Here is a 26,810-nt window from a genome sequence, read left to right on the forward strand (position 1 = left end):
AGGAATATCTTGACATCATTCGGAAGCAATGAGTCGTAGAGTACATCAACTTTTTCTTCAGTTGGGGCGTATATTATGACAAGTCATTTTTTAAAAACTTTGCTCTAATGCGAAGCATACACAATCTTTTCTGTATAGGTTTGACGGCGATAAAGTTTGCTTTAAAGTCCCTATCTACAATAGAAGCGACTCCAAACCCGTTTTTCCTTGATAGTTTCCCACTTTTGAAGATTGTGTGCCATCTCATGTCGGTTATGTCACAACCACTCCAATTCGGTTGCTAACTGATTGAACTCCGATTTTTTGGTGGTCTATTAGAATAGGCCTTTGATAACAGCAGATTTGTTTAGTGATCTATCGTTCCATAATTCATGAGCCTGCGTTTGCGTGGTCATTTCTCAAATAACAATCCTGTCCCAGGCTGTTCATCCTGCCTCATGATGTTTGGTTTTTTTTGGTCGATGATGAATTGTAAGTCCATCGCTCCGAACCCTTAACCTTAAGGGCCAGGTCAATTGCATTAGACCCCCTTGGCGAAGGGTGCGTTTAGGTAGGATGTATAATAGTATGGTGAAGTTATCCCAAAGAAGCTGGACATTTACCTCTACTTTTTTCTCACTTTCCCCCAGTATATTTTTTTTTAGTGAAAAAGATACTAAATACGTTCCTTCAAACCCCTCTCCTTTTATTTGGGCTTGGAACCAGCATGCCATTAACATAACATGGTGTGTTTCAGGACAATTCACCGAAAATAGCCCGGTAATTCCAGCAACCCCTGAGTTTAGAGCGTTTTAGTAAAGTAAAGTAAATTCAAAACCATTTCGACCTTTACCAAATATTGTCGTTCTCATCAATGCTTGGGTTTGGTTGGTTAGTTGGTTTAAATCCAAGCACTGATGAATAAAACGAGTAGCCAGTGGAATCTACAGATTGTCGGATAATAAACAGCATTTAGGAAATGTGGAAACGGTGTTGAATTTATAATTTTAATTCTATTATTTCCGTGCTACAATATGGGAGTTATGTGTTACATAGAAAGTGACATGATATCTGAAAGCTCCAAGCTTCAATCAACTCATATTTCTACTGTGTCAAGGGAGCATCGCCGGCGAACGGGTCATATGCCCGTAGAGGTGTTAATTAAAAAATGGGGTTGGCAATGGGCAGACCATGTATTGAGAAAGAGCGGCAATTCCATTGCAGACTATTCTAGAATGACGAGACGAGCTTTAGATCTATATGGCGCACAGAAGGAAGGAGCAGAAAAGAATCTAGCATTCTCGACGAGAATACATCGAGGATTGAACAACCCTCGCTGTCAGGGTTCATAATGTTATGCTCTAGGATTCATAGCGGCATCAAAATGTAGGGAAACATTTAAATACTTTATCCTATAGATATTAAATCAACTTCAGGCAAACGATAATGCTGGTGAAATTCGAACGGGCCAAAATCTGTGATTAAAACAGCCACGAATGGTAGAGCGGTTAAAGGTACGAATGGTTTGCTGACGAGTGCCAAAAGCATTAGAGAAGGAAACGAACATTACAGACAGTACCAAGAAGGGCCGGTAGAGCGGTTAAAGGTACGAATGGTTTGCTGACGAGTGCCAAAAGCATTAGAGAAGGAAACGAACATTACAGACAGTACCAAGTACGGCCCGGAAGAAGCAAAGTTTAAAAATACCTAAAACTAAAACACACAGCTGACAAGCTCAGTAGAAAGAGAGCATTGCAAGCATATAAATGATGATATCTGCGTCCGCCTGAAACTTGAAAGCTATTTTTTTTGGTGAGAATGCTGGGAATGCTGAGTCTGCATGCACTTGATGATGGACCGGACCACTTGGGAAGCAACTTACTTTCTCCCTTGTGGTCCACGGACTCCTCTTTTTGGTTTAAATACCCAAGTTTACCAAAAAATGTTGACTGACATCTTGGCAGTGAAACCATCAGACGCTACCTCACCTCGTGACCGCAAGTAGCGACAGGTGGTAATCACTCCATTTATAAATAATCGCAAACACGACATGAGTCCGAATTATATTGAAGTCAATGCGTCCTAAGTTCTAACCTAAACCAGGCCGAGGTGAATCTTTCTTTGTTGTGGATGCTGGGAGTTCTGAGTCCGCTTCCACTTGGTGACGGAACGGACCACTTGGGAAGCAACTTACTACTTCTCCTGTGGTCCACGGATTATTTTTTTGGGTTAGACACACAAATAAACAATTTTGACTCCCTCTGTAGCCTCTGCCCTGCACAAAACCTTCAGTCAACAATTCTAATCAAAGCTAGATAACGTAGAAGCGGATCTGTTATGAAACTTGAATCAGATTACAAATTGGTGGGTCCGATAGTTAAGGCAGAGTCCAACCAACATATTTCGAAGAAGGAGGAACTGAAAACGCGCCTATTCCACCACTCTCTATCAAAGATATCAATTGTTTTGTAAAAATGCTTCAAAACAATAAAACATCGGATGTAGAAGGAACCCTGCAAGATTACTAGAAGTCGGACACGGTATGGACACCGTGGAAGGATGCCGTAAAACACTTCGAAACCATAAAACATTCGAAATTGGCAAGAAACCTGCAGAGCTACCAAAGAACAGGAAGAATTTCTGTGAAATAAACTTTTGCGACAAAATCTGAACGTAGATTAGCCGTCCATCCGAAAAAATAGAGCAAACGTCTAATGAGTCCTATTTTTAAAAAAAAGGTCATACGCTTTGTTAGGAAAAGCATTAACATGTACGGAATGTAAGGTACTGTCAAAAATTGTGAATGGAGGTTGGATATACAAGAAATACAGTAGTTACTAAAGAGGATTTCAACGTGAAAAATCAACGGCTGACTAGGCTTCTCGGTGACGCGAATACTTGAAAACTGCTACATCAAAAATTCGTGAACCTTAAACGGACATATGTATATTTACAGGAGAATAAGGCTAACAGTCTACTTGTTCAAAAATGGAATGATCGCCTCATGCAACACGGTCTCAGATTGAACTTAAACAAAACTGAATTTTTGACAACCGATCCCCATGAAACAGGCACAATCACTGTCAGCGGCAGTGATCTGCCCAGAACTGAGCGATTTAAATACCTCGGGTCAACGCTATCAGCCAATGGAGAGCTGCGTTATGAAATTGCTTCACGCATTAACGCAACCTGGATGAAGTGGCGTTCCACAACTGGTGTCCTTTGTGATCGACGTATCAACGAACGTCTCAAATTTAAAATTTACCTCAATGTCGTCCGTCCAGTCGCTCTCTATGGTTCTGAGTGTTGACCGACCATAAAAGACAATGAACGGCGTCTCGCGGTAATGGAGACGAAGATGCTACGTTGGACTAGTGGCGTCACACGTTTAGATCACATCCGAAATGAGGATATCCGCGATCGTTATGGGGTTGCACCGATCGTGGAAAAGTTGCGAGAGAGGCGTCTTCGATGGTACGGTCACGCAATTCGTGCAAACGAGAATTCACTTGCAAAGATTGGTCTGAACATCGAAGTCGATGGTAAACGACCAAAAGGCAGACCTAAACAACGGTGGATTGATACGGTGGATGGGGATTTGAAAGCCTCGAGATTGCACCCAGATCAGGCATTCGATAGAGCCAAATGGCGAAGCCGATCACGACGAGCCGACCCCACTTGTGAACGGGACAAAGGCTGAAGAAAAAGAAGAAGAAGAAGGCTAACAGTCTACTAGATACTGATTCAGCTAATCCTGTGCTATGGCAGTGAGATCAGGACGATAAAAATAGGTAATTAATCAAGAGAAAGGGGCAATGGACAAACCAGACATAATAAAACTTAGGTTGTACCAGAAGGTCCAATGGAAAGGTCATGTAAAGTGTATGGATGACAGGAGAATTCCCGGCTACTTAAATATTATACAAATCGAAAGGTAGAATACCATCTAGAAAACTTTAGAAATGACAGGACTCAATTGATAACAAAAATTAGATCCTGCTCGACCAAAAGGCAGACCTAAGCAACGGTGGCTTGATACGCTGGATTGGGATTTGAAAGCCTCGAGATTGCACCTAGATCAGGCATTCGATAGAGCCAAATGGCGAAGCCGATCACGACGAGCCGACCCCGCATGTGAACGGGACAAAGGCTGAAGAAAAAGAAAAAGAAGAAGAATATCCTGCTCGACTTTCAAAGTTGGAGTACGCGGTTGGTTAACCAAAAATATTTAAGGCGGGGATAGAGTATGTTTGATATGATGTAGTTGCGAAATGTTATACTTTATTGCTAAGGATCACAACTTTCGGCTCCTCAAATTTGCTACCCGTTTTCCTGAACTTCTGTTATATCATATCATATTGCACTAAACAGTCCAGTTTTATTAAGAATCCTGTAAAATCTCACTGATTCCACTTTTGAATCCTTCTGTAGCCGAGCATATTCGATTTTCTATTCGAAGGAAGTAATTATAAAATTTTTAATCAATCGTGATTCGATAGTATTCCTCCCAAAATAATGCTTTGTCAGGCATAACAGTCTAATTATCGTTAGGTGAGTAGAATGACCTTGTTCTGACTGTTATTCTTCAGGTGTTTATTACGTTCTGATATCATCAATGTGGGGTTGAAAAAAGAAGAAATGTAAGGACATTTCCTGCCGATGTGTTTTTAACAACGCGGTACAAATTTCCTTTCTCAATCTGGAGAACAATCTCATGGATATTTTGATAACCCCACCTTGCCCGGGACCGCATGTTTCAACGAATGGGGTCCTGTGTTTTATCTGCAGGTTTGTGCTTTGGAGTAAAAATTGAACAAATGGACCCTTTAAAACCATCCAACGGGTGCTATCTGATTTCATTTCTTGCCCCAATTTTAACCTTTCCAATATATTTTCCTTTTTCAAGGTACTATGCCTTGGACAATAAGTTTATGTAGACAGCTCCCACATGGAAAATTAGTTTCAACATGCAAGACAAGTTTCTGTTTCTGTTGTTACTTGTTTAGTTACCATCGTTTACAGCGAAAATCAATTGAAACCAACAAAAACTTTGCTTCCAAAGTTTCTACACCGGTCACAAGCACTATCCTTCGTTTGTGGTCGTTGGTTCTTTAATAAAGTAGTTTGAAAGCAAATTACAGCACATTCGTTCGGCTCGAATATCCTTTCGTAAATACCATTAAATGAAATTGCACAATCATTCCCTTCTGCTGGAAGGATATACAGGATACACTGAAGTACCACTGCAGCATAGTATAGAGTAGCAATCAGGTTTTGTTTTTCTCAAAGCTCTACTGAGGAACCTTCTACCCCGCACCTTACAGAGACTCTCATTTTTTTTGCATTTGATGTCACTACCCATTTGCATGAGTATATGGATACGTGTCGAACATGTTGCTTCATAAAACTCTCGTCCTTTTTAATTTAAACGTTAGAGAATCAGATGATGCCATGAGGGACATTGGTCTAGCCTATACTGTCCATTACTCGGTACTGGATCCTAAATCAATGCCATCCTAGTAATGAAAGAGGTTTTGAATGCAAAGAGACACAGTTAACAAAGGCACACCACATCCTTTAGACCGGAGAGCACTGAAAGTGGGAAAAAGCTTGGAAACCCTATACAAGTATACCGCTCACTTCAGGCCTGCATCGGCTATCAATCACTAGTTTCAGATCCTTAAATTACGGCTAGATGAGACTGAAAGATTTTGCCTTTGGGTAGAACAGTTGAGCGAAGGGAGATTTCAATCCGCAAAGGATTCAAAGGGCTTGCAGTGATGCTCGAATTTCATGATGTAGTTACTATCCCACTGCAGCACTGGTGATGATTCATATGAATCGACAATCGAAAGAAAAAATTTATGGAGTTGCAGAGAACGTGAGAGAAAAAAGGATACTGAGTGTGAAGAAGTGTGGTTAGGACATGGTAGTCAGGTTTTCGTAATTAAAGTCGACTATTTGGCCATAGGCATCTGAATGTTGGCTGACGGAATGACTAACTGACCAATCACCCAATGGATCACGTTTTTTATGTGGCAGATGAGAGCATATCAGGTTGCTTGTACTTCACGATGATGTAATCTAATAATTGAACGATATGAAATGGACTGCAGTGTTGGTGTGCTTTCATAGTCTGACTGACTGAGTTAATTGATCGTCCAAGCAATAAGTATTCATTACAATCATTAAGGCAGAAAGTGAACAAAAGAACTCTTAACGAGAGAACGATGTTCAAAGCTATTAAGGGGAAATGTTTGGAATTATTGGTACAGAGAGCGTGAGCGTTCACAGTTCCCACCTTTCCACCGAGAAAAAATGTGTGTGACAGACAGACAGACGGACAGATAGACAGACAACGCATGGACTGAAGAAGGGGGCAGCCGAGAAACGAACGCAAGAGAACATATATTACTCGAAGCTCTTTCTCGTCTGAATCTTGTAGTTGCTAACACTGGATGCGTGAACACATTCCGAAAGAGAGAAATAGGATCCGGGATAGATGTCACCTTTGTTGGCGATGTTTTAGCTAAGGATCTCCAGTGGTATGTCAGTGAAGAATATATACATAGCGATCACCAGGCATTCATTTTTGAAACCATGCGCAGAAGATAAAGCTTTACGGATCGGCGAAAAGTTATGGCGAGCATCTGACGCCCCCATGCCAAAGTCTGTTGTATTCCAGAAGCGAGTTCCGAACTAGTGGCGGAACTTTGAAATCGAAGAATGCTACAAGGCCTGCCTCAAGGCCAGAGGGCGTAGTCAGCGAAATAGAAACCGATCTGGATACCAGCAGCTATATGAAGAATACAATACGATCGGCCAAAAAAAGTAAAAGCGAACATTTTAAGCGACTGTGTAAGGAAGCTTACACGGACCCCTGGGGTGGCGCCTGTATGTGTAATAATATCGATAGGTCAAAGGCAAACCCTCTCCACCAATTTCTCGCCCTACTCTACTTAATGGAATAGTAACGGATCCTTTCCCACAGAATGTGAGTACCGCTAATCTTCCCACTGTCGAGATAGACACCGCCGAACTTCCCATGGTAAGTGAAAAGGAGGTCCTCGAAGCTGCGGAAAAAAATAGTTGGAAATAAAGCACCTGGCTTGGATAGCATGCCCAACAAAGCTCTCAAGGCAGCAGGACAAAGAGCTTCAAATATGTTTGCCGACGCGTTCGCCACATGCCTTAAAGAAGGAGCATTTCCTACACAATGAAAGATGCAGAAATTAATACTAGTCCCCAAACCAAACAAACCTTGGGGGATGCTTCGCCCTACAGGCCGATATGCCTTCGAAATAATACTGGCAAACTATTCGAACGAGTAATCTCTAACAGATTACTTCCAATTGCCGTAAAGGATGGCGGTTTCTCCGAGAATCAATTCGGTTTTCGAAAGGGAAGGTCTACAATGGATGTAATTGTCCTAGTAGCTAACACAGCGAAGCTGCACTTGACAAGGACAAATATTGTGTAGTGATCACACTCGATGTGAAAAACGCTTTAAATTCTGCTAGATGGAGCAAAATACTTGAGTCCCTAATCAATTTAGGCGTGGCGAAGTACCTGGTGGTCAAAGGGTAGTATAGGTCCCGGGGCGAAACGTGGATTGGTACCCACGATGGAGCATAAAACCTGGGAAATGCCTGCTGAACCAACACCAACAGCTCTACTACCAAACCCTATCTCCACCTCCACGTGGTGACCGCAGGGAGCTCTTTCTTGACGAAAAGCTGCAGACGGAGAAGGATGAAGGCGAGTCTCCCGCGCCTAAAAACGGGACAAATTGTACCAACTGGTCCTCCAGGTTGGGGGTTGGGCAGGGCTGACAACCGTACACGGAAAACAACTTGTTACGAAGCCACAACAGGAGGAACAAGAATAAGGATAGGAGAATACAACTTTGAGACCGTTGACAATTTCTCCTATCTAGGGTCGAAAGTCACAACCGATAACAACTACGATGATGAAATCCGCGCACGGTTGTTGTCAGCCAACAGAGCCTATTTCAGCTTACAAAGACTGTGCCGCTCGAAACGTCTCACCATAGGGTCAAAGCTCTTACTGTACAAGACTATGATCTTGCCAGTCCTCATGTATTCCTCGGAAACTTGGGTTCTTAGCAAGAAAAATTGCGAACTCTTGGCCGCGTTCGAGAGAAGAATCCTCCGAAGAATTTTTGGCCCCCTACATGAGGATGGACGATTCCGTAGCCTACACAATGACGAAATTTATGAGCGATACCATGACCGTCAGGTTGTGGATAAAATCCGACTCAATAGGTTACGGTGGGCGGGTCACTTAATCCATATGGATAAAGATGATCCCACCCGGAAAGTCTATAAGGGCAATATCTATGGTAGAAAAAGAAGACGAGGCAGACCCTGCCTAAGATGGAGCGATGGCGTGGGTCAGGACGCCAGACAGCTTTTAGGGATATCGAATTGGTGGACCTCGGCGCAAAACCGGGATGTCTGGAGTTCCTTATTAAGGCAGGCCTAGACCGGATACCGGTTGTTGCGCCGTTGATGATGATGATGATGAAGTACCTGGTGCGTATCGTTGTCAGCTTCCTAACCGATAGGGTTCTGTGCTGCGAATCAGATGAAGGAATGAAATTATACCAAACGACATGCGGAGTTCCACAAGGGTCCGTCCTAGGGCCACTCTTGTGGATTATTATGTATAACGGAGTACAGACGCTAGACCTTCCTACTGGAAGGGGCCTCCATTAGTTTCGCGAACGATATTGGTGTGACGATTGTTGGACGGCTCTCGAAAAATGCGACCTTTATGCAAATGAAGCAGTCTATGAGATGAAATCCTGGTAAGAGAATGCTGGTCTGGAGCTTTCAAAACATAAGACGGAAGTAGTACTTATTAGCAAGCGGAGAAAGTACACTTCTATGAAAATCAACGTTGGAACGCGAACAATTCATTCCAAACCTGCGCTTAAGTACTTATTCGTAATGATTGACCAGAGGTTAACCTTGAGATTGCATGTGGAGAGTGCAGAAACCAAGGTATATAACATCGGAGCGCTGGTTGCGAGAATGCTACCAAATATAGGTGGCCCAAGGCCGAGCCGTCGACTCCTTATTTCGAAGGTGATGCAACCCCAGTATGGGCAGATGCACTGAAAAATTCAGCAAATATGACAAAGACTGGAGCTGTGTATCGCATAAGTGTACTCCGAATATGTTCCACTTACAGAACAATATCCAATGAAGCAGCTTGCGTGATAGCAAGAATGGTCCCGACTGATATTCTGGTGAAAGAAACACAACGACTTGACGATCGAGCGTATCTCACCGGAGAATCTCCTGCCTATCGGAGATTCTTCGCACGAACTGAAACTGTCGCGGAATGGCAGGAGAAGTGGGACGAGTCGGAAAAAAGCCACTGAACTCACAGAATCATATGGGATATCCGGAAATGGATCGAGCGACCCCAGGGCGAGGTAGGTTTCGACCTAACTCATTTCTTTAGCGGACACGTATCGATTTGGGGGTGATGATTCGCCACATTGCCCACTTTGGGCAAATATTACAGAGGAGGTAAAACACGTTTTTTTCCATTGCCCGAGATTCGCGGCCCAAAGGGTTGCCTTGGAAGTTCCAACCGGGGAGCACTTTACACGCGAAAATATAATGGAACATATGATGAAAGTAAAGGGGATATGGACCGAAGTCGACAAGGTGATTGCAGCCGTCGGTAACAAGCTTAGGCAGGAAGAAGTGCGCCGAAGGAATGAACGCGAGAAAAACACGAATATTAACACGAGCGTAGAATAAATTCTGATCCACTCCCACGGCGTAATACCAAATGGGAGTCTCGCGGGGAGAGTGGAAGGAGAAGGATGTGGTTTTAGTGAGCAAGAGTCCCACATAACCCTGTGGCAGAAGCCTGCGGTAGCTTTTGAAGCTTTCCACCTTCCATCGGCAAAAATAAAAAAAAACAGACAGACAGTTAACCGTTTTTAATAAAGAGTTTTTAAAAAAGAGAATAAAAATCTCGGCAGGTCGGGTGGCGGACCCAAGGGATTTTTTCATCAATTGAAATTTCTTTTAGATGAGAAGCTGTCACACACTCTCTACTCTATTTTGTAGTCGATATTTACTAAGGTCTGTCTCCGTTACCATTTCTGCTACTTGAAAGACTAATACTATACATGCATAGCTGATGTCCTTTACATATTTCGAGAGGTGGTCGAAAAATATCGAGATTGCTTTCTCTCCCTTCACATATACGAATACATGGTTCCTTTTTTTCCTTTTTTAAAGTCGAGGTAACACGGCATGATCACCGAGGTTCTTGAGGCGTCAACTTCTCGAGCTGGAGGTCACCCCTCGGGTTTGGTTCCTGGCCATGGTCGTGAATGTTTGTGAGTGTGTAAAAGGAGTTGAGTACCACCATGGCGCCAACAAACGATGATAGAAGAACGGGGGGAGGAGGGGAATGGCAATCACTTTCCCCTTTTTTGAACAAAAACAAGTAGACATAATCATAAATTTTTGATTAGTTAAATGTACTTCTGCAAATATAATACTATGATGAGGACTCAACTGCATTCTGAGAGCTGAGAAGTCATCTGATTTAATTTCTGATTCCAATGTTGATAACTAGTAGTCACCATTACCAAAAATTTACACCTTGTAGGCCGTATACTTAAGAACAGAATGAGCAATGGATACAAACACTCATGACTGGACTAAGATTCGAACCCGCGGTCCGAGAATGAGAGATGAACGCCATTTCAGGGCCAAATCACGAAACATTCTTATTCAAAATCAATATATTTGAAATGTATACTAAGTCTTTTGATTTCTTATCGTATTTTCAGTTTTCAAACGAAAATCCTCCCACTCATGCCGAGAAAATCGATAAGATTATCTGGAATATTCATCCTTGAACACTCTCAATCTTTATTCCGATAATCTCACATGAAAAACTTGGTGCTCCTTTTAGATTCTCACATTGTTCTATTTAATATACTAAATTGATTTAAGTGTTCTTTTGATCCGCAAACATTATTTCCCATTGGATTTATCTGTATATGTCTCATAAAGATCTTTTTAGTACATCGTCATCATTTGCTCTCGCATTTATGCCACCGCTCTACCACTCGTTTATTCATTCTGCCTTTATTATACACGATGATGCTAGAACCAAAAACATATTGTATTTGTTTATTTGTTTGTCTGTTTGAACGTTCGTTATGGTTCAACGATATATCAATAACGGCAACATGGAGGTTAGGTTGACTATTGGCAAAGTGGATGTATTTATCTATCGATAGCAAGCTTCCAACAATGTTCAGTTGGCACAATGATATGTACGTACGTATATCGTACAACTGCTCCTTACTTTGGGTGGCATAGTATTGTATTTATTGATTTTTACTATCCAGTTTATATATGTATATTGGGTGGTGGATAGGGTTTCTGTATATAGCTGGTGATGATTGTATTGATGATCTGTAGTTTTGGAAAAACTGCATAATTCTTGAAACACGAAGCAGTGGTCTTTTGAATAGTACAACTCAAACTGCGAGTATCTTTTTTACAATTCAAGGTCTTTTATAGTATGCAGATAAAATCCTTATCTTTTTCTCCAAGTTTCGCCTTTGTGACCCACATTGTGTAAGATTAAAACTTCCTAAGAATTCTGTCAGTCTATGTTGGCAGTGGAATCCCATTACGGACAAAATGTATAATATAATCGTCATCACACTCCCATCGGCCTTTCCACGCAGGTGCTCAATGTCTCTCCTAAATTCAAAGTTGATTAGGTGAAAGGCGCAAGTAAACAACTTAGCGCCACAAGAGGATATTCCTAGTCTAATAAACCTGTTGAAAAGGGAAATTGCCGATGCAACTAAACTTTTCACTAATCACACTGGCCAGTCAAAAATGTGGTGGACCTCAGAGCTTAAGTTTTCCTTTGAAAGGACACAAATCACGTATAGGCGCTTTAGGACTAGATCCAACACTACAAATTTTCTCCTTTTTGAGGAGACCAAACAACTGTGGAGGATGGTGGTTACGAACGCTAAGCCTTGGAAGCCTTCGCGTGAAAATTGATTTGATTTATCTGAGACAAAAGATGTTATGTCCTTCTGGAAAACCAAGAAGGGATTTCATGGCTATCTTAGTGACAGGCCCCCAACTTGGGATCCTAGGAAGAATGTGGAATATCTCAACTATCTAGCTGGGCAGTAGAGCGCCCCCTCTCCCTCCCTCCTTTCGTGATGTCTTCAGATATCCCACAGTGTCTCTTTTGGGTGGTACCCATCCCTTAAGCTCTTAAGGACTGTGAACTTTTGTCGAGTTACCGCCGTATCGCCCACATTACTGTGTTTGCCAAACTATTAAATCCGATGATCAACTGTTACGCCTACTCTGCAGGCAAATCTACGTCTGCTTGCATTAGTGATGGTCTATTACAAAAGGGAGGCGTCACCAGGTTCGGGATGTTGCTGGATGTGAAGAATGTCTATGAGAAAGTGGACCTCTGTGTGACATCATGTCACGTTTCCGTTTTCCGAAGGAAACTGTTTTATGGGTGTCATGGATAATGTCCAATCAATGCCTTCAACTAGGACTGGACAGCATTCAAGTTTGCAACGGCATCTCACAAGGATGCGTTTTAACTCCAATGTTGTTCAACTTCTATACAACATTCCTTCATATAAGATGTTCGGTAGTATTGAGATTTTCCAATAAGCAGACGATTTCCTTATTTTGTCAACCGATGGCAATTGGAGCCTCCAAATGTCTGCAAAGACAAGTTAATCTCTTTGTTGATGAATCCTATAGATTGGGCCTACCAATCAGCACAACCAAATCTCAATCTATATCCTTTAAGCGAAACAGAGTCACATTCCTGCTCATTAAAGTTAATAACCACACGCTTGCTTTTGTCAAGACATGGAAATAACGAGGACTTCTTTGGTCAGAGATCATTTGAACTCCATTATAAGGCTGACTACTTTTGTAACTAGTTTCTCTTGGGTCCTCACACTCGAAAAGGCCATCAATCTCTATACATCGGTGGTAAGACCTATCTCAGAATATGTAGCTACGTCCGCTATGAATCCGCCCAGATACTTTCAAAATAAACTTAACTCTATATATACTTGTACTCTGAGAAGATGAAGCCTGGGGCTGACCAGAACCACCCCCTTGTACCAGATCTTTGCTTTCGCTAAGGAGCCACATTTCGTTTCAGAAGGCCCCTCGTGGCAGCTAAAGAACTGGTGGTACAAAACCCGGATGCTAACAATAGTCTGCCCTCGATTTATAGGTCTTTCCGGGACATGTTTGAGACTGCAGTTACCAATGAAGTTCCAGTGATTTCAAAAAAGGTTCAGGCCATCTTGTGTTATGATATGGGAACGTGGCGGCTGTTTGTGGCAGATTGGCCGATAGATTTACATCTAGAGGTTTTTTGTCCTGGCGTCGAATGCTGCTTTGAGGCGCAATGGTTCGGCCTGTGTGGTGGTTGATCCGGGCGGGAGCCAGATCTTACACTTTTCCCTGAATGTCAGTTCCGTTTTGGCGACTGAACTTTTTGCTGTTTTTCAGGCTATAAGGTGGCTCTGAAGATGGGTGAGGAGAAGGTTGCTATCATTACAGACTCTCTCCAGTCTTGTTAATTACTCAATCAAACTTTACAATCGCACTACCTAGTTGGCCAATTCCAAGCCCTGGCTTCGGATCCCTATTTCAAGTCACTGAAAATTCAGTGGTGCCTGGCGCACGTGGGGCACTCATTAAATGAACTTGCTCATATAGAGGCCCGTAGGTCTCTGGATTCGTATCCCATGAGATAGGTCGAACCTTTCCCCCTTCTGATGTCCTGAAGGCCGTTCAGGAACACTCATACAAGGAGTGGGAGGTGGACAACGTCGCGGGTGAAAGAACATTTTCTCGCCTACATTCACCCGACTTTACCAGTAATTAAACCGGAAGCTACGCCTATACTTACATCTTATACATATAATAAAGTCTTTCTCAAGAGGTTTAGAAACATAATAATATAATAATAATCGTTGGCGCAACAATCCATATTGGATCAGGGCCTTGAAGTGTGTTAGAGCACTTCATTCAAGACCGTAACGGTACACCACAGTACACTGTGGGAGGCAATGTGGTCAGCATTGCGCTCGCCCGAGATTATTACCCTGATTTGACTCAGGTACTCATTCACAGCTGAGTCGACTGGTGTCCGACATCCAATCACATAGAAACATAGTTTCGGATAAATGTAACACTTGTAAAGTTAGGAAAACTAATGAACACATAGTCGTCTGGTGTTAGGAATATAACAGGGTTCGAGTAAAGTGTAGATAGTATAACAAAGGCAGGCTCGGACACTCATGTGTTTGCAAATGGATCGACTAATCAAAAAAGAATCTAACTTAATAAATTTGTGTTTGGCCTTTCTCTGGCCATAAACGACAGTGTGTTTCAGGCAACATAGGCTAAGTGCCTGCCATCAGTCCTGTTAGTGTACTTCGTGGGTAGTATCAGGACCTTTTTGGACTATTAGCCTGTCGCGTCCTAGAGGACAAACGAAACCAAGCAATAACAACAACAACGAGTATGTACTATAGTCTAGAATATTATACAGCTGGTACCTTTATAATTTGCCATTAGGTCGTAGATTTTCATCAATTATGAAAATTATTACCAAAGAAGCAAGAAGACTGTCTATGTGGGTTAGGTACGAGGTAGATAACTGGCTGCCTGGCTGCGGATAGTGAAAAATACTATGTAGAATGGGTTTTGTGCATGCTTTTGGTATATTGGTGTATCAGCATATCGATGGTGCCCAAATAGTTTTCTTGTGTATGCGATTGAAGAAAGGCGGACATGTGCGATACTTTCCTTCCACCTCACAAATCCAGGCAATGCGCCTCCTGTATGTATTTCCTTCAATTAGTTAATTAGTTTGAATTTTTTCGTCAACTCATTTTAGATGGGACTTACAAAAGAACTAATATCACAATAAAGGCATTCACAGAAAACAGCTTTTGGAAATATAGAAGTTTTAATATTGAGGAAAATACATAGATGAATGAAATGGATAAAAATCAGAAACTAGCGCTAACGGCTCTCCACAATAAAAATATCACTTGTTGTTTTGCATGGCCCGGATACAATGGAAAAAAAGTGGAAAAATTTAATTTTTCCGACGAGAAAAAGTTTAAATTAATTGGCCCAGATGCCTCGAAATATTATTTCCACTACACTGGGAAGGAAGAAATGGTTTTAAGTGCGTGGTAGAATGATGAAAGTTTCCATTTTTCAGCAGAACAATGCGTCTGTGCATATCGATATTAAGATAACTTTTGAACTTTTCACATCGCCGGCATAATCACTCGATTTGAACATAAACGGAAATTGTGCGGGTCAATGGTTTCGACGTGTCTGGCGAAGGTAAACAATATGGGGAAGAAAATATATTAAAAAACTATTTAGGAACCTTCCAAAAAGAACGTTTTAAGTAGTTACTTGTAGCGGACGTTCATGAAAAATCGTCATTTCTTTTGCGGATCCATTCTGAGCAGCTACCCAACCGCAAAATTTTGAAACAAAACACGAAGTTACCACTATATGGTACCTAAACTCCGAAATGCCCTCCATTCCGATATCTGTTCAAATAAAGTTAATAATATTATTCAGTAGTTCACTGTGAACCCCCCTTAAGTTCATTCTCATCACAGTTTCTTTCTCGTTTTCTTTTTTTTTCCTGTTTGATTTTCAATTCAGTTTTATTACCATCACAGTCGATGCTGTGCAAGTCATAAGCCTAAAGCAACCGGGCAGCACAAAGATGCACATAAACATTCATGACCAAGCAGGAGCCGAACCCATGGTAACGAGATCGAGATGCTGCCGTTCAACCAACTCGACCATCCCACCGTTTTCCCATCCATATAGCATATGAAAATTGATTGGTACTGGGGCAAGCCCTCATCGGCAAGCCCTGATCGACAAGTTCTCCGTAGATTTGAACCGCACAACTTTTCAATATATTTTTAATTTCAAGATTTCATGATTTTCTCATTTCATTTTCGAAAAATACCGTACACATTATGCTCCAAACGAAATCGTATCTTATTTTCAAAGATATCTTTGAATTATTTTTCTGGCAAAGTAACTGCATTTCAACTAGCGACCCCTCCTTTCCAACATACCAATCAAGCTAACCTCAATAAATTACAAACTTTTTCGTTTAATCGAAACCTGGTAGACATTCTAGTCTATAAAGAGAAAAAAATGATGCAACGAATTTATTGAAGCCGCCGACAACTTCTTCATCGAGGCCGATGAAATGAACCGCCCAAAGAATAAACTGAACCCCTCGTTCGGTGAGCGCCAACAAGAACAACTAGCAGACGAGCATGATGATCAACTTTAAAATAAATAAATTTAATTTTATCTTATCCACAGAATCTAAGTTAAGGCGAACGTGACTAAAATCGAAATATCCGATACACAATGTCCGACCGGTAGGGGAGATTTTCCACAGTGTCGCAATGTTTTAAAACGAAATCAGATAATATCTCACGTAGTCAATTTACTAACGATTAACGCACCCACCGGTAAGATGTTTTTTTTCTTCTTACGGATACGCTTTGAGAATGAAACACAGAGACTAATCCTTGGAAAGGACAAACGAGCATGTGTGGGCTTATAACCACCATAGAAAATCCATAAGGAGTAAGAATTAATGGAAAAATACCGTTTCTGCTTTCCAGCTTAAACTCATTTCTTCAGACCATTAGCCGCTCTGCCCACCTACGGTAAGATTTTCTGTTTTCATTTTTCAGTTCCCCAAACGGTTTTCTTGAATTTGCAATGGATTCGCCTCTACCATTGTAAGTACCACACTGATATCCTGGCTGTGGCTGATGCCCTCCATGTTCCACGGCATTTTCTTAAACCCGTCCCACATCTTATCTTCCTTTGCTGCCTTCTTTCCATTTGCCCTCAAAAATTTTCGATCACAATTTATTGGAGCCTTATCAGATTAAACAATTCCCTCTTTTCGAATCGCTGTTCCGGTCGGTATCGCTCGACTTCGGCTACCAACTTATAACCCATAGCCTGATTCGAATTCTACTCATCTCTATCTAAAAGGAGCATCTTTTGGTCCAAGTATTCGAGCATAAACGGATAATTATTGATTTAGAAGACATCTGCGAATGTGACTAAAGCAAAATTGAAAGGATACGGTCGATAACGGACTGTTTCTGCTATATAGCATGGAAATATTTTCTGGTCACTGAATAGAGACGGTTCAATGCTTTTGCTGGAGAAACGAAGAAGGAATACGATAGGACACTAAGTATTGTGGGATAATTAGATTTATAGTGATTGAAAATAAAAAGTTTGAAAGGGCACACAATTGTATAATGTGATCCAACGTTAGGAAATTTTTCTCGCTAGAACCTGCGACAAGCTTCTTACATTTACAGTAAGCAATTGCTTTTCTATAATAAGAAAACACCTCCTGACAGGACAATTCCCTACCACTGCCTTCCAACTTTTTAAAAGACATTCCTTAATAAATGCCTTAGTCTCAAAAAGTCATTATACACTTTCTCCTGCGAAGGTAAAATTTTGAACGACCAGTCCTCTACCTATCGCTAAAAGAATCCTTTGAAGTTATTCATTCAGCGGAATGCTTTTCCTTTTTCCATCCTCAATAAAAACCACAAAAACCCGACGACCATTTCGGGGAAAACCTCACCAAGGTGAAAGCTGTCAGTAGGGCCACCGTAACAAACTTCCAAGGAGATAATAATTTGGATAAAACAATTTTGTGTTTTCCTGATTTCTATGTTTATTTTGCCAACAATGTCGTCGAGACTGGTGGAGTGGGTGGCGGCCATAGTTGCCAAACAAATCCTGACCGGGATTTGTGCGTTCGTATTTATTAGGGTTCTTATTTTCCCCTCTACCATCTCTATGCTGGTTTTATTCCCTGATCCCCTCATTTTCTCTTAACTGGCATTGTGTCTTCCAGAATTGTTTTGTCAATGAACTGTCGCCAAATATTTTCGGGTATCCCACACATTTCTCGTTTTTTTTATTTTCGCTTTTCTCCTCAATACGTTTTGTGGCTATTACTTGATGAATTGATTTTATGGGTATCGGTTTTCGATTTGGAGACTAAAGCAAGGGTCGTGATGATCCGAAGGGTTGGCTTTCGTTTTTCAATGAACGCAAATAATGGATAGACGGGATTTTTTTCAAGGAGCAGAATCCTTTTTTTGTGGTACATTCTATTAGATCATCATCTGTTTCCTGTATCCTTCATTTGGAGGTAACTTTTCGAGTAATTTTGTTGTTTATAGTATATGGATTCGTTCGCCTGAATTTTATTGATTCATTTGCTATTTTTGTGATGCAATAAAGTGTCTGAAAAAAGCATAGTCAGAACTAAAGTGAGAATGAACAACTGCAATGAATCCTAGTCTAATTTAGTCATGTGAAAATTTTATTGTTTGAAAAGAATATCAGACATGGGGTAATCATTGCCAGTCAGCGACTGGTTGTCCGCCCACTTTGGCCAACACATAGTGAAAGAACAACACGGCTTCGTTAAACGTAGGTCCACTGCCTCCAACCTGCTTGACTTTACCAACTTTGTCGCCAAATGTCTAAATTCACGGCAAGAAGTGCACACCATTTACACTGACTTCGCGAAAGCCTTCGACACTGTAAATCACAAGATACTTCTATCCAAACTCTCGTCTCTAAACGTTCCCATACCACTTGTTTTATGGCTTGCCTCTTACCTTTCCAACCGATCCTGTCGCGTCTTTTTTGACGGCTATACTTCCCGCTCCTTCTCCCCCTCTTTTGGCGTCCCACAGGGGTCTATTCTGGGGGCGTTGCTATTTTTATTTTTTATTAACGACCTTCCTCCCCTCCTTACTTGTCCTTGTTTGCTCTATGCAGACGACCTTAAGCTGTTTTCCGCTATATCGTCGCCTATGGACTGTGTTTCCCTTCAGAATAACCTGGACACTCTGGTTCGTTGGTGCTCGACTAATGGTTTAGCGCTAAACGTGAAAAAGTGTCGCTTTATATGCTACTCCCTAAAATCCTCACCCACTTCTTTCTCCTACTCGCTTAACGGACATTCCTTATCCTGCTTAAATTCCACACAAGACCTCGGAGTCACTTTCGACAATAAGCTCCGCTTTGACACCCATTGCCTCGATGTCATCAATCGAGCAGCAAAATTGTCAGGCTTTATTCTTCGCTCCTCCTCTGATTTTGACCCCATCCAACCCTCCTTAGCACTCTTCAATTCCCTCGTGAGGAATACCCCCGAGTATTGCTCCGTGATCTGGTCACCCTCCCGTAACTGTGATTGTCTTGCCCTTGAAAATGTGCAACGTTAATTCACCCGTTCCCTCTTCTTTAAGAAAAGCTTCCCTCGTGTGGATTATCCCTCCCGCCTCTGCTTTCTAAACCTTCCCTTCCTACAACAGCGTAGATTCTATCTGGATCTATGCACATTCTTTAAACTTTCCTCGGGCCTGATGGACTGCTCCGCCGCTAACGAAATCACCTGCCGTCCTGCGTCTTATAACACATGTAACGCAGATATTTTCAACGTGCCCTTCGCGGAGCTCGAAGTCTATTTTCATTCCCCGATTCCCAGGCTTTGCCGAAATTATAATGCAAAACAGCTTGGTCCTTTTAACTTCCCTACTTTCTCCTCCTCCTGAGGACAATAATTAATTGGAATTCTCTCTGTTTATTGTCCGTTAATTAAATAAATAAATAAATAAAAGATATTCTTAAAGAGAATGCTTCAAAAGCTACTCGCATAAGGCAAAGCGGAATATCTGGTATGACACAGAATAGCAGGTGGGATGAAAAGTTCGTAGACTAGCAAGGGAAAAATTATTTTTTTGGTAAAATTTGATTTTATTATTTAATATTGTTTGTCTTCGAGGCAGATACAACGATTATAGCGATCATATAATTTTTCGATACCATTTTCAAATTTTAGTTTGTAAAACAAAACTTTGTTAAAATCGGTTCAATGTCTGTCTGTGTGCCCGTCTGTCTATCGCATGCACTTTTCCCAGAAATGGCTATACCGATTGCCACGAAATTTGGTGAGGAGGTGGGAGCTATGAACGCCTGGACATGCAGTGAGTTAAATCTTTGAGTTGAGATTGCATGGAAAAGAGGGGGAGGTGTAAAATGTTTGTCACCGAATATAGTTATGTTGGGTATCGAATGAAAGGTCTTGATCAGTATGTTTCGATGCCAGTCTTAGTTTTGACATTTGTTGGAAAGACGAGGAGTGCGAGGGATCAAAAGTGATGTTTCTTTAACGGACTCATTCTTTGAAATTGCACAACCGAAAAATCTAAAAAAATCATGAAGCTGTCAGATTTCGAAATACTCTCCATATCGATATCTGTTCAAATTAGATTAATAACCGTAAATTACTACATTTCTGGAGTATCGGCTGGACTTTAAGTTTAACGTAGAGTTAAAAGGAGTTTGCGGTAATATAGATTATAGTATGAAGCATGTTATCCTCCAATTTGATCAAAATCATGTTACAGTAGCTCAAAGTTGTCTCTACCGTGTAAATTTACTGCAACCCAAAGTACTAAATATCAATATCACACTAAAGTGAGTAGTCTGACATGTTAAGCGCATATACATTACGGGCTATGTACAAATGTGACCTTTCATACCTGAAGCGCTGAACTTCCGGTTTCCCGACTATAGTATAATTTGTCTTTAGCCTCAAAATAGGCATGAGTTACGGCGATTACCTCTTAATCGACGCTAAATGTCTCTCCACCGAGCATTCTCTTGAGGTCTGAAAAGAGGAAGAAGTCGTTAGGGGCCAGAACTGGAGAATATGGTGGATGCAATTGTTTTTTTTTCGCCAAAAAGCAATTTTTTATTAACACACGAAATTCTTTTTCATCCATTTTCTTCAAACTAACAAAAGTTACTTGACTCAAAATGCTTCATCCCAAAAACTAATAGTCCGACAACTGTCAAATTTGTACGGGTGTCTTTTGAAGGTTAGGGTTGACTAAAAATAATATGGATTTAATACTAGTAATGCCATCTAGGTGCTAGCCTACGTACTTTCTGGCCAGGCATTTTCCAGGAAAAAAATGCATATAAGGAAAATATTACAGTGAAACTTCTTGCTTCCGCACTTCGAAATAAATGTGAGGACGATTAGATGTCAATTCATATCTCTATTCAGTAGGATCAAGTAGTATCTCAAACCAATGGACGGAGAAACGTCGACGTGCGGATGTCTGTAATAAATTGAAAAGCTGTCCAATGCTTATATTACTGAGGCAATTGGGTGGGAGTTCGATCACCCAATGTTAAACCCGCCAGCAAGTGATCTAATTTTGCCGACTCGCTTGCCGACAGGCGCCTGATCAACTCACTCTTGAGCTGCGTGTATGATGCCGACTTCACTACGTCAGACACCATAAGAATGGACTCTTCGTCCAGGCCGACCACCGCGTAGTTGAAGCGGGTCGCGTCCGATGTGATGCCGGACATTTGGAACTGCGCTTCCAAATGCACGAACCACAGCTCCGGGTTCCGCCGCCAAAACGGAGGAACGCGTACGGCGAGGGCGGTCACTTGCGGGTCCGATGGGCCTGCCGCGTCTTTACTGTCCAACGACATTTCGAGTAACAACAAAAAAAAGTAATAGTTTTCAATGAACACGCGGTGAGTTTATGATGAAAACGCGGTGAATTTTGCTCCGACACGGCAGGCCGCACCCATAAATGCACGCACGAACACAGAAATTACGACCGAAGCGGACGCTCTCCAGCGCAGACCGAAATCACCACCCAGAAAACGGAGAACCCGCGATGAGAAACACCTAACGCCGTCTCTTGCAGCGATTTTTCATTATTATTATCTGAACTATGTTCACAATTTAAACTCTTAATAATATAATTAACAATTAGCGCGAATATTGCAAAACTAATGACAACAATTAAATTTGAAGATTGATTGCCAGTTGCTATCTTATTGGAATGAAGTTGATGGCCGTCTCCTTTCCTGCGAAACTCCTTGCGAGGGAAGCAATTATATATTTTTTATCGGATATAATTAGTTGTCCTTGCGTGTGCTACTTTCAAGCCGAGCCCACTGGACCCGTAGACGGACGGAGATTTATGCGCCTTCGACGAAAATTGAAACGAAGAAAGTTTATGCGAAGTGCCTGCCTGTGCCCGTTGTAGAGTGCTGATGGGTTGCGATGCGGCGTTGTTTACGTCGTCGGCTCGTAGCACTGATGTTTTCGTAGCACTTCGATGGGATTTTGTATGCTTCTGTATTCACAAATTTTCCAACTTAATAAAACCACACAAAGGCAAAACCACGAGGATGACGATGGCGGAATCACCAGACTTGATGGTGGAATCACCAGACTTGAGGCCGTTGCTGCGGTAGCGATGTCTGTGGCGGCGGCGCTTGTGCGGGTTCAAGTGTCGGGGTCACCACTTTAGCACGTTGTCAACTTACGATATTTTTCTCCTTCAAGCTATTTATTGAATATTTTCAAATCAAAATATTAAGATCCAAAATGATTCAAAGATGTGAACCGAAGATGTTCTCAAAAACTCAAGATTTCGATTAGTGCAATAGTTCGTATCTTTATAATTTCCTATCATCAATATTTAACACTTCTTCTCCTTAAAGTATTTTATTTTTTTATAATACGTATTTTGAATATTTAAATTTTAATTTAATAATGAAGGGCGATACAAAATGGATGGTAAAAAATGTTTGATCCCACTGTTTATGACTTCAGAACAAAGATCAGTATTAATGTGTTCACCGCCGCGGTTGGAAACAGAAGAGACCGGCTTATTTCCATGCGGTCCTTACTGTCCCAACCAACGGCATTTTTCCACCGCTAATTCTCCACTCCCTTGGTGCGTTCTAAAATGAGTGAGTGGAGAGTTCCGCGCCATCTACCCGTCTGCATCCGCAACATTCGAAATAAATTTTGAATACTGCAGATCCTGCCGCGCCACATTACAACTACCGGAAGCCAGTAAAATAATATCCCTTAGATATACATTGATACGTGCGCTCAGCCCCATAATGCTGAAGCTGAAGGATCGTCGATATCGTCTTGAACTATTCATCATTTTCTTCGGATGAATACTGCTGCATCGATCAACCCATTCATTCAATTCACCAATTAGCCACCATATTCCTCTATTCTGGCAAATATTCAATGTTAACGTCAAAAGCTTAAATTTGTAATTTAAATTTCGCGCGAGTGAAGGAGGCCTCAAATTCAGGAACTGGAATGCTTGATGGTCCATCCCAATTATGGCCATGAGCCACCAACGAAGTCGTTAAACTTGTCAAGGGCTTGCAAGGCTTGCATGTGTGATACTTGCCAGCATTTTTGCCCTGTAGCAAAATTTCGTCTGGTGCATCATCAATGATTTGATGAAACAAGTGATTAATGGTTCTGCCTCAATACTGCAACTGAAATCATACATGATCATATCACATATCACACAGTCCCTCACCTCTATTTATAGACAATCAGGTCGTAAAATCGTACTAGTCATGTGGCACGTTCTCCTCACAGCGTGTGAAGATCATTTATATGGAAAAACGCGTACAAATGTTGAGCTATAGCGTTCAAGCGTTATTAATCCAAAGGGGGGTGGGCAGTACATCATTTTGTTGGAATGAAAGTACATAGCACCCCCGAAACGGGTCTCGATGATGGTATCCAACTTAGCTGTCAAAACTTATTTGTTTGCGGGAGTCACTCCGAATGGCGGTAAGCCTATTGGAAGATGATCGTCTGTTTCGACTGGGTATAATGATGGGTGTAGTAAGATTTTTGCAGGCCAGACAGTTATAAATCCAGGACTTCCACAACCAGAGCAGTCAACAGAAGTCCTGTTTCTGGATAACTAAGATGAATTGATAGAGATTCGTGTACAGGAAACTCTGTAGAGGAAACGAGTCTGCGTACATTAGCCAACTACTCTAAATAAAATGTGCTACAATTAATGCGAGGACTGGTTAGTAGTGAGCTCCGCCATACCGTTTACCCGGACTAGCACCTTCCTCTTCCATTTTTAAAGTGGCGCAAATCGATGAAAAACAGTATTAGCAAACTGTTTTCACAGTACACCGATTTCAATAATAGCCCACATTGGGCGCCATTTCAAGAAATAGTTTAAGAGATGAAATCACTGTACTTGAGTGTATAAACATCCGATTTACAATGAAAAAAATTCAGAGAGAACATCAATAAACTCAAAACGTTTTCAAATTGAGCTAAGAGAATTCAGCTGGGATCGAGTTAGCCATGTTAATTATGCAGTACCACAAGTTTCTGGTCATAAGTCATCCTTTGTCTAAAAAAATCCGAGTGTAGCTCTATCAATGCGACATGTGCGTGTTGACATCGCCTACGAAGAACACATCTTTAATGCTATCTGATTAAAAAGGCTAAATATTTTCAATCCTAGTTACACTCCGAATGTCAAAGCCGAAACCTTCAGATTTTCCCATCTTTCCAGGGAAAATATCTCTTTCCAAAATAAGCCTTTTAGACGTGTGGATTTATTCTGTCAGCGCACGCCAAATTGAGAATTTTCTTGAAATCTGGCAAAATTATAACCTGATGGTAGCTCTCACTTCGATGAGTGTTAATAGTTGTCCTACTTTCTAAAATGCTTTTCATTTTCCAGGGTCACGAATTTTGTCTAAGATGAATTCGGTTCATAAATAAATTCAGGCACGGCTCAAGAATAAAAAAATGAAACGGATTCTCCAGTTACCCCATTTAACAACATTTAACAACACGATTCAAATATTTTCTGAATCATCTTTCCTTATTTTTCATTATTTTATTTTATTGCTCCTTGTAATCTATCTTTTCAACTATTTAAATTACTACCACTTGCCAAGAATAATATAAAATAGCTTACCTCAACTGTGTCCTTCCAGCGATGCAAACGTGTACATACGCTATATAAACCAGGTTAAAATCGCTACCGCTTAATGTCAATCCAAACATAAAAATCCATAAAAGCGTTCCGGTTCTCCCCTTCTTTCCTTCCCTTCACTCTTTTGTGTCGTACCCTTTTCAATTCCGCTTAGCTGTCCTTTTGCTTAGTTGAGTATATACACGACGACAGAATACATATATATATTCTGGAAGGGTCAGCAATATGCTTAAGGTCGACGCTGCATTGTGGTTAATCACCTGCTTTCCTACTAGAGGAAAAATTGCCCGCTTTTTTTCTAGTTTTCCTTGCCTCCCTTTTAGTGTATTTATGCAGAATAAAAACACGGAGTCGACCGTTCTACAGTCGAAATCACAAAGGCTTGAGGATACTTAAAAAGAGTAAAGAAACAAATTTGCCCAGTTGCGGGTTATACCCTACTTAGCTCAGGTTTCTATTAAATCCGGATTTTGTAAAAATGTTACGGTTGATGAAAGTAACTGAATTTTCTGTTTTCAAGCAAGCATTTTGTATCCTTTGAGCTTTGGCTGATGTTTTCAGTATTTATATTTGGGCCTTACCGAGACCACCATGCAATTTGCTATTCCAGCTACTTTCCAACTATTTCCTGGTGCTTTGTTCAATATTTCAAGTGAACAAACTTACTTAAGTCTGCCTCCTCAATCACTTTGAAATTGACATAAATATTTCAACTAGGACCGAATTGAGTCCTCACTTCAAATATTTTTTCTGGACACTCAACATTCACACGCGCATATATAAAGGAACAGAACTAAACATTAGCACTTTGAACACTTAGCACGGGGATTACTGCAACCTTTGGAGACTGAACAGCAAAACTACCACTTGAATCACGAAAAACTCTTTAGAAATCAACCGGAAAGGCGAATGCACGGAGAAGCAGCAAACGTATCCTTCGGAAGAGGGAAGGTACTCTAATGAGTTAGAAAGGAGGGTTAGGGAGAAGTTTGGGAGTAAAACTGGTACGAGGAGTAGTGGTTTTCTCGAAATCAGTGGAATCGAACACGAAATTTTGAAATGACCTTTCTTTTTTACCCTTGTAGAAAGGATACAAGATTTTTTTTCTAAGGTGACAACACTTATCTATCGATATGTACTTTAGAAGCGTGACTTCAACGGATTTTTGTGCTCTAGGCTTGGATACCACCGAAGCTCATCGAGAACTGAATACACTACCGTTGTATAACATTCTATTGGGGCTGGTCCGTTCGGCATCCATTCAGGATTCTCCCGAAAAGTTCCGAAAACATTGAAGAGAGAGTCTGTGCAGTGAGTCCTTTTCAAAAAGGAATACTTTTCCAGTCAGGCTTCAAACACATTGAGCGGAAAAGCAACAAGTGGTCGGGCCCGCTTGAGGGAGGGTTCCAATTCTGGAGTTGGGTTCCCCTTTCAACTCTTCAACGGCAGTTTTGCTAGTGGAAAAGGGGGGAGACTTTTAAAGATGCGGCATGTTCGCCACTTGTATATGGGGTGCGCAAGGATTCGTATTTTAAACAACTGAACGACTCCTTGAAAATTATGTTAATTGACGCGATGCACAACATTTAGCCGTGACAAATGGAGATGATTTTATCGAAGTAATATGAGGCGTGATACGACTGCTTCCACTTGGAGATCTATTGAACTTCGAGAATGGGGCTCGAATCCTGCTAAGCAATAGGGGCTAAAACATGGGTAAGAGGATATTTTCCAACTTTACTATTAAAATACGTTCCGAGCAAATGACTGACAAACACAACCCGGATCAGGCACCTGC

At 41.3% G+C, this 26,810-nt stretch overlaps 1 protein-coding gene across 1 annotated transcript in view; it reads right to left on the minus strand.

Annotated features, from left to right (window-relative positions):
• LOC119652655 (tyrosine-protein phosphatase Lar) overlaps nucleotides 1–26,195 on the minus strand; it is a 994,202-nt gene extending 968,007 nt beyond the window's left edge. Inside the window, exon 1 of the mRNA XM_038056909.1 lies at nucleotides 24,995–26,195. The gene's annotated coding sequence lies outside the window, so the exon portion shown is untranslated. The remainder of the gene's footprint in view (nucleotides 1–24,994) is intronic.
• Nucleotides 26,196–26,810: the final 615 nt, after the last annotated feature.

The sequence above is a fragment of the Hermetia illucens genome, chromosome 3 (genome assembly GCF_905115235.1).
Source record: "Hermetia illucens chromosome 3, iHerIll2.2.curated.20191125, whole genome shotgun sequence".
Lineage (NCBI taxonomy): Eukaryota > Metazoa > Arthropoda > Insecta > Diptera > Stratiomyidae > Hermetia > Hermetia illucens.